Genomic DNA, 8,863 nt, shown 5'->3' with positions numbered 1-8,863 from the left:
ACATAAAGATAAAAACATATTGCTGGAATGTTATGCCACACTTACAAACTTATTAAAAAATTATAATCTAGAGATAGCAATAGATAAAGTACAATTAAATTTTCCAATTAATTATTTAGGAGTTCTATTATCCTCAACCATGGTCCGTCCACCAAAAATTCAAATACGAGTAGATCAACTCAAATCACTTAACAACCTTCAAAAGTTATTGGGAGACATAAATTGGATAAGGCCTTATCTAGGTATACCAACAGGAGAGTTGGGACCTTTATTTGATATTCTAAAAGGTCCATCAGATCCAAATTCACCCCGCATGTTAACTCCTAAAGCAAGAAAGGCATTAAAAATTATTGAAACATATATGGAAAATATACATTTGGATAGAATTGATATAAGTTTGCCTTTATTATTTATTGTACTACCAACAAAAAATATTCCTACAGGAGTATTTTGGCAAGAAGGTCCATTATTGTGGATACATTTATCTTATTCTCCTAACACTATTCTTACTAGGTATCCTGAGGCTGTAGGACAATTAATACTCAAAGGAATAAAAGCAGCGAAGGGAGTGTTTGGAATTTCTCCCAATAAAATTATTACTCCATATACTATGGATCAAATTGATGAGTTAGCTAATGAGTTAAATACTTGGGCAATAATCATGTGTAAATCTAATGTTACATTTGATAGTCATTTACCATCTAATCCTTTGTTGTCTTTTTGGTCTAAGCATCCTGTAGTTTTTCCTAAAATGACAAGAAAAACACCTATCATGAATGCTCCAAATATATTCACTGATGGGTCTAATAATGGTACAGCAGCAGTAGTTACCCCAGATCAAACTTTTACATTTTTAGTACTGAAACAATCAGCTCAAAAGGTAGAGCTTAATGCAGTTTTACAAGCTTTTTTGATGTTTAAAGATTCTGTATTTAATTTATTTTCTGATAGTCAGTATGTAGTTAATGCTATAGTATCTCTTGAAGATGCTGGTAGGATTTCCCCTTCTTCTACTGTTTTCTCTTTGTTTTCCACTATACAAAGTCTAATCTGGGACAGAAAAGATCCATTCTTCATAGGACATATTAGGGCACATACAGGATTGCCTGGAGCCCTTAGTTTAGGCAATGATTTAGCAGATAAAACTACACATGACATACATATTTTCTCTACATTTGAAGAAGCTACAAATTTTCATAAAAGGTTTCATGTTAATGCTAATACTTTACAAAAGCGTTTTAAAATAACTAAGGAACAAGCCAGACATATAATAAAACAATGTCAAAATTGTGTGACATTTTTACCACAAGTTAATCTTGGAGTCAATCCTAGAGGACTGATACCTAACCATATTTGGCAGATGGACATCACACACTTGCCAGAATTTGGAAAATTAAAATATTTACACGTTACAGTTGATACTTCTTCCGGATTTTTGATGGGCTCCCTTCATGCCGGAGAAAAAACTAAAGATGTTATAGCTCATTGCTTACAAAATTTTGCCACTGTGGGCGTTCCTAAACAGTTAAAAACCGAAAATGGTCCTGGCTATACCTCTACCTCTTTTAAACAATTTTGCTCATCATTTGGTATTACTCATATAACAGGAATCCCATACAATCCACAGGGACAAGGCATAGTTGAAAGAGCTCATCAAACTATTAAAACATACTTATTAAAGCAAAAAGAGGGAATTGGAAGGGGGTATATATCCCCCAAAGATAAACTTAAAATAACGCTTTTTACTCTAAACTTTTTAAATTTGGATTCATCAGGACTTAGTGCTGCGGAAAGACATATGTATCCAAAAAATGTACATAAGCCTAAGGTACTTTGGAAAGATATTCTAACAGGACAATGGAAAGGTCCTGACACAGTGATTGTCTGGAGTCGGGGGTCTGTTTGTGTTTTTCCACAGGGAGAACAGCAGCCGATTTGGATTCCAGAGAGATTAACTAAAACAATTTCTACAGATCGAAAAGAAGATGATTTGACTCAAATCCATAACAGCTGATATCCAGAACTCCAGCTTGGCCATTCTTACATCTGCGACAGTGATTAACCAGGACGCTTTTTTCAATAGTTATTTTATTATTGCATTTCTCCACATCATAAGGTTCTATTTTTATTTTTTGAGCTCATACAAACCTAGGTTAATGTTTTTCTGATCAGTTTTATTTTTTGACTGTGGAGTTTTTAAACATTGCAATGGAGATTTCACCTAGGTAAAGCTACAAGGCCTTTACTATTTTCTTATGTGTTGTACGTTTGTGTACACTCTTGTGTTTTGTGTTGTATGTCTGTATGTGCGTATGTCCATATTTCTTATATGAGGAGCGCTCATGAAAAAATGGATCCGAATTATTATTATTTTTTTTTATTCACGTGATTTAAATGGTTTAATTTAAATTAGGTAAACAGCTGTTAAGGATTGTTTTTAAAGTAGGTTAACAGATCTGTTTGTTTACTTTCACCTTTCTTTTTCATTATATTTAATAATTCTTTTCAGGATAATGTCTCTTTAGCATCATTGCCAGAATTCCTATCTTCATCCCAGTGCCAGTGAAGACAAAGATACAACCAGACTACAGCTTCTATGATAGCTATCACAGTAAACTGTATAAACTGATGCATCAATGAATATAACTCAACAAGTAATGCTCAATCAAGGAGTTAACTTACTTTGGGAGGAAACGGATTTTGGGAGGAAATGGACATATTGATAGATTCCTCCGCTTTGAACTGCTTGCAGAACTTGCCTGGACTATGTAACTATCGTTTGGTGCAGCGAATTGTGGTAATGCTGGCATATCTTTGCTGATGGTGTCACTAGTGATGCAATTTTTATTTCCTTGCCAGCGCACCCCATGTTAATTGTGGTAGTGCTGACATATCTTTGCTGATGGTGTCACCAGTGATGCAATTTTTCCCAAGGAGCCGTCAATTGGCTTGGTGTCGTGGCATTTCTGTATCCTCCCTTCTGCTAGTGATGGTCTAAAATTTGGGGGCCAATGGCTTATGCTGGACCGGTAGTCAGTGACGGGTATGATCCAATTGCAGTGGTATCAACCTAAGACAGGAGGCTGACGCCTAAAGGTCAGTTTTCCGATGACGGTAAGAACCATATGTTGAATTGGACAACCTACCAGGCACGGTCCTTAAGCCACACTGCTTGTTGTTTAATTAATCAGAAGGGGGGAGATGCTGGGAGCCATTAGCCAAGTAGGTATGACAATTTCCTTGCCAGCGTACCCCATGTTGCAGTGACATTGAATGTAGGTGACCTTGCTCAAGGACCAAGGCGGATTAGGGCGTTCCCGGTTTAGGTTCCAGGTTTAAGGTTTAAGATTATTCCTGCTGGGAATAGGGCGTATCCTGCTGCCTGAGTTCGCCTTGAGTTCTCACGGGATTCAGACAGTATATTTTGGAGATAGAAGCCCAGTGGAGGTGGATTTGGGCAGAGACGGCTGGTGTGAGTTCAGGAATAAAGAGTTGCTGTTTGAATCTACAAGCTGTGTGGTGGCTCGTGATTGTGTGCCCAGCCAGACTGCGGCATTTGTGCCCAGCCAGACTGTGGCATATTCTGTTTTGAGAACCACAGATTTAGAGGTGAATGCTTCAAATTATTCCATCAAATGCTCTGACTTACCACTAATAGCTCCCAAATAGAGTGCTTTACTTTTTTAGGGGGGTGGTCCAATACCAGGGATTGAACTCAGGGGCACTCAACCATTGAGCAACATCCCCAGCCCTATTTTGTATTTTATTTAGAGACAGGGTCTCACTGAGTTGCTTAGTAACACGCTGTTGCTGAGGATGACTTTGAATTCATGATCCTCCTGTCTCAGCCTCCCCAGCTGCTGGGATTACAGGTATGCACCAATGAGCCCTGTCAAAAGGGTGCTATTAAACCTACTTTACTCCTGTAGGTATTCTGCTTCTTGTTTTCTAGCTGTTTTGTGCAGTTTGCCTCCAAAAATTCTAATTTTTCTTGATAAAGGATCTATCTCATATTTTTAGCCTTCTTGTTCTAAAAGGACATTTAACATGACTGTGTGTTAAATCCTTATATCCTATAACTCATGTGACATGGTATTTAAAAATATTAATTTACCTCCCTGCATTTCTTTGTAACCCATGGCCCCATCCCCATCAGGCAGCTAGACCCTGGGCCCAGGGATGGTATAATAGAAAAAAAGGCTCTTGACTTTCAAAACTCTGAACCTTGATATTCTTTGGCTTGTGGGAAGGGGAGTCAGGACAGAGGGCTCTTCAGTGAGTCCCTGTGAAGAGGCCTCACCTTTCTCTCACTTAGTGATTAAGATAAACCACAAAATCCTTAGATAAAGGTATCTGGGGATCTAGAAGGAGAGGGGGCTTGTATTTGGCCTCCCAGGTATACCTCCTGGAGTCAGCAAGACCCCTGAGAAGCAATGGCTAAAGAAATATCTGTGAGATAGGACCTTATATAAATCTCATAGAATTAATTTCCCATGGAATTGCAAAGGGTTGTGGAGAAGTCTTAGCCACAAAGATCTCTTTAAAGGCCAACATGGCATGGAAATAGTGAAGCAGAAGGGAGGTGCCAGCAATAAGGAGTCAGTAATAATAGTTAACGATGGTATCAAGCCAGGAGGGAAACCACATATGGGGGACAGAAATCAGAAAACAAGCAAATAGCAAAGGGAAGTGGCTTTCCTGTCATATCTACTGGTAGGCAGGAACTTAGTCTCTTGATGCCATCACATGTAGAGGTGGGACTTGAGTGGCGCCTGCGCACCTCTTCATCGTGCTTCTTCATGTGTTGTCTGTCTCCTTACCATCTTAAATCTCCACCTAGGGCTGTGCATTTTACTATGCTAATAAGGTGAAGGTTATTGGGTTACTTTGGTGAGAGTCTACACATGGGTTTGCCCCTCACTACCTGAATTGACCTTTTCATCTGAGGTTTTTAATATTATTTTATTCAGACCTGGCATTTCTGCTGACCACATAACCTCCCAGCCTTCCATCTCCTGGCATTATCATTCCCATGAACTTGGAGACTGATGCACCCCTAACTCCTAATTCTCTGGTACAGCTGTTAACCCTGTAAAACTGAGAGCTAGCTTGGCTGTATTACTTCCCCTGAAAGGTTTTACCCCTCACTCCTAAAGGAGGTCCTGTCTTTCATGGAGCCCCTGACTGTCATTTTAGCAAATGCCAGTGGGATGGTTCACCTAGGAAGACTACATGCTTACCTTCCTCCACCTTCAAGAATTTAAGATTTTCCCCCAGAGGAAAGTAGCAGGAGAGATCCTGTATTTACTGAAACTTGGTTTTTAACCCTCAAAAAATAGGGAGCTTTATGTATGATTAGAATAAAGAAAATTCCTGCTTCTTACACTCTTGTGTTTGTGGATTAGACACACCACCTGTAATTCATTGCTACAAATAATATGTTTCACTATGTAATACTGGGAGAAACAAATTTGTATTTTTGGAGGTAAACATTTTTGCTGATGCCGGTGATAGGAGTCTGTAAAATAGTGCTTCTCAAACTTTATTGTCCATATCTATCACCTGGAGATTCTATGAAAAATACAGATTTCTGATTCAGTAAGGTAGAGGTGAAAACTGAAATTCTTAATTTTCAATCAGTTCCAAGGTGATGCTGATGCTACTGGTACAGCAGCTACCTTGAAGTAGGGAGGCTGTCTAAAATACTGGTAAGATGACTATGTTATGTAGGTTTTTGATATATGTTAGCTACATTTTCTTAAACAAAATATAGTTTGGTAGGGTGGTGGCTACCAAATTGTAACAAAAGAAAGTTTCTTCAGAATCAGTCAACTAAGAGCTGGAAATGTGGAAAAAATATAATGCTGGGGCTGGAGTTGTGGCTCAGCGGTAGAGCATTCGCCTTGCATGCAAGGGGGTTTGATCCTCAGCACCACGTAAAAATAAATATAAGTGAAATAAAGGTATTGTGTCCAACTACAGTTAAAAAATAAATATTATATACATATAATGCCAACTTTATGGGTTTTACATGTTTCATTCAACTTTTGTAATACTTAAACATTGTTTAAATCATTAAACAAATTTTGAATGTCAATTGAACTTGGTCATGAGAATTGTAAGTCTCGTAAGAGTTTTTGAATACCTTAATATAAATGTATCTTCCAATTTTTAATATTATCATCCTGAACAGACATGTGAGTGGCAGACAAAACGCATATTTGTTAACATATATAATTTAAATTAAAAGGTAAATAATATAAATGTTAGCATATTAAACAATATTTCTTATCAATTTTTCAGATTATAAAAATGATACTTGACCATTTTAAAGAATTTGGAAAATACAGAAAAATACCAGGAAAGAAAGAAATCTTTGGTAATCTCAGCAGCCAGGGTTAACCACAACAACTTGGTATTTTCCCTCCAAGTATTTTTTTTTTTTTGGTACTAGGGATTGAAGCCAGGGATGCTTAATCACTGAGATACACCCCCAGCCCTTTTAAAAAAATATTTTACTTATAGGGTCTCACTAAGTTGCTTAGGGTCTCGCTAAATTGCCGAGGCTAGCTTTGAGCTCGCCATTCTCCTGCCTCAGCCTCCTGAGCCGCTGAGATTAAGGGTACAATGTGTACATCCTGCTTTTTTTTCATTTACTGTCTCAGGTGCAGTTTACTATGTTTTTAAGTGTTCTTTGAAGGCACAGGTGTTTAAATAGTTTTAAATAGTGTTTAAATCAAGCACAAAGTGCTTAAGTCATGTTAGAATAGATGATATTCTATTATTATGGGTACTATGAATGTTAACTATTTCTCCATTTGGGGCTTTTATTTCTAATTTTTTGTTGCTAGAAAATAACACAAGCAACACATTGTATATATTTTAGACATTGAAATCTGACTATTTTCTAGGAAACAGAATTCCCAGAATATCACAATATTACCCAGTAAAAGGATCTGGACATTTTAGTCTTTAAACTCTTGAAACCTACTGCAAAATGAAATGTGTAAACAGTTTGAAGTCTATGAAAGTGCCTATTCCATTACCTCTACAGCAGACCTGGGTATTGGCATAAAAAAAAAAAAAAAAAACCTTCTATAATATTGTGGGACTCAAACCTGTGCATTTATAGTATAAATTCTATCAATTAATTTCCACTTATCCAATTACTAATCTGCTTCACCATTTCTTCAGTAAAGAACTGAGAATTGAAAGGCTGAGTTAATGTAACTGGTTGTCCTCTCTGGATAGCTCCATCTCTGATTTGTGGATGAGTTGTCAACTGTGTCCATACAAACATATTCAATCCAGTTATCTTTGTCATTATAGAAGTATATAATTTAGGGGCTGCGATTGGGGCTCAGCAGTAGAGCACTCACCTAGCATGTGAGAGGCCCTGGGTTCGATCCTCAGCACCACATATGAATAAATAAATTAAATAAAGGTATTGTGTCCAATTACAACTAAAAAAAATTTAAGTATACAATTTAATGTTATATAAAACATTAAAAATGAACTTAAGGGTTCCCCCCCGCTTTGCGGGGCTGGGGATCAAATCCAGGGCCCCACCTATGCTAAGTAAGCACTCTACTACTGAGCTACACTCCTAGTCCTCAAACAAGTTCATATGAAAAGAAAGTTGAACATTTTACAGAACTCTCCAAGACAAATGGCTCATATAAATTGCTGCTGAGTTAGATGTGAAAATCATATGTAAATCAGGAGGAAAGCATAACAGTATGGATTCGGCACTCAGAATCCTTTGTAAATGCTTTAAATTTATGCTCCACTTTAAAGAAACCAGATTTGGGGGCTGGGGTTGTGGCTCAGAGGTAAAGCGCTCACCTAGCATGCATGAGGCACTGGGTTTGATCTTCAGCACCACAAAAAAATAAAGGGTTAAAATATAAAAGGTAAAAATAAAGGTGTTGTGTCCACCTACAACTAAAAAATATTGAGAGAGAGAGAGACCAGAATTGGAAATCTTCTATCAGTGGTTCTCAATAGGGCAGTACTGACCCCTAGGGGTTATTATGGAAACTTGGACATTTTCAGTTGATTTCACTACTGGTTTCTGGTGAATTGTGAGCAGGGATTTTGGACATCCAGCAATGGCCTGCACAGTCTTGGGAAGTCCCATTGAATACAGAAAACAACACAACCCTATTTCTTCTTCTCAAGGAGTTGAAGTACAATTCCCCCATACGTGTGGGCTTCCTTTCAAAGAGTACAGAAAGGAGATGGATGTGTTGGAGAAACTTAACAAGCATCACCTCATCCATAACTTCCCCCCAAATTCTTTGGGGCTTTGGGGAGGTAATTAGGCTATGAGGGCAGAGCCTTCCTGAATGGTGTTTTGTTACTGGGGATTGAACTCAGGGGCACTCAACCACTGAGCCACATTCCCAGCCCTATTTTGCATTTTATTTTAGAGACATGATCTGAGTTGCTTAGCGCCTCGCTGGTTGCTGAGACTGGCTTTGAACTCATAATCCCCTTGCCTCCACATCCCAAGCCAAAGGGAATAGTGTTCTTGTTTTTAAATATTTTTTGGTTGCAGTTGACACAATACCTTTATTTTATTTATTTATTTTTATGTGGTGCTGAGGATCGAACCCAGGCCCTCGCAGTCTAGGCTAGCCACAACCCCAGCCCAGGAATAGTGTTCTTTTAAAAGTCATAAGAGATTTCTCTTGGCAGTGTGAAGACACAGCAAGAAGTTGCCTATCTACAAGCCAGGAAAGGGATCCTCACCTAGCCCTGGGTCTGCTTGCTGGTGCTTTATCATGGACCTCTCAGCCTCCTAAACTGTGAGAAATAAATGTTTGTTGTTTAAGCCTTCTAGTCCATGGTATTTTTGTGA

The sequence above is a fragment of the Marmota flaviventris genome, chromosome 6 (assembly GCF_047511675.1).
Source record: "Marmota flaviventris isolate mMarFla1 chromosome 6, mMarFla1.hap1, whole genome shotgun sequence".
NCBI classification, from domain to species: domain Eukaryota; kingdom Metazoa; phylum Chordata; class Mammalia; order Rodentia; family Sciuridae; genus Marmota; species Marmota flaviventris.
Note: the sequence above shows the minus strand (reverse complement) of the source record.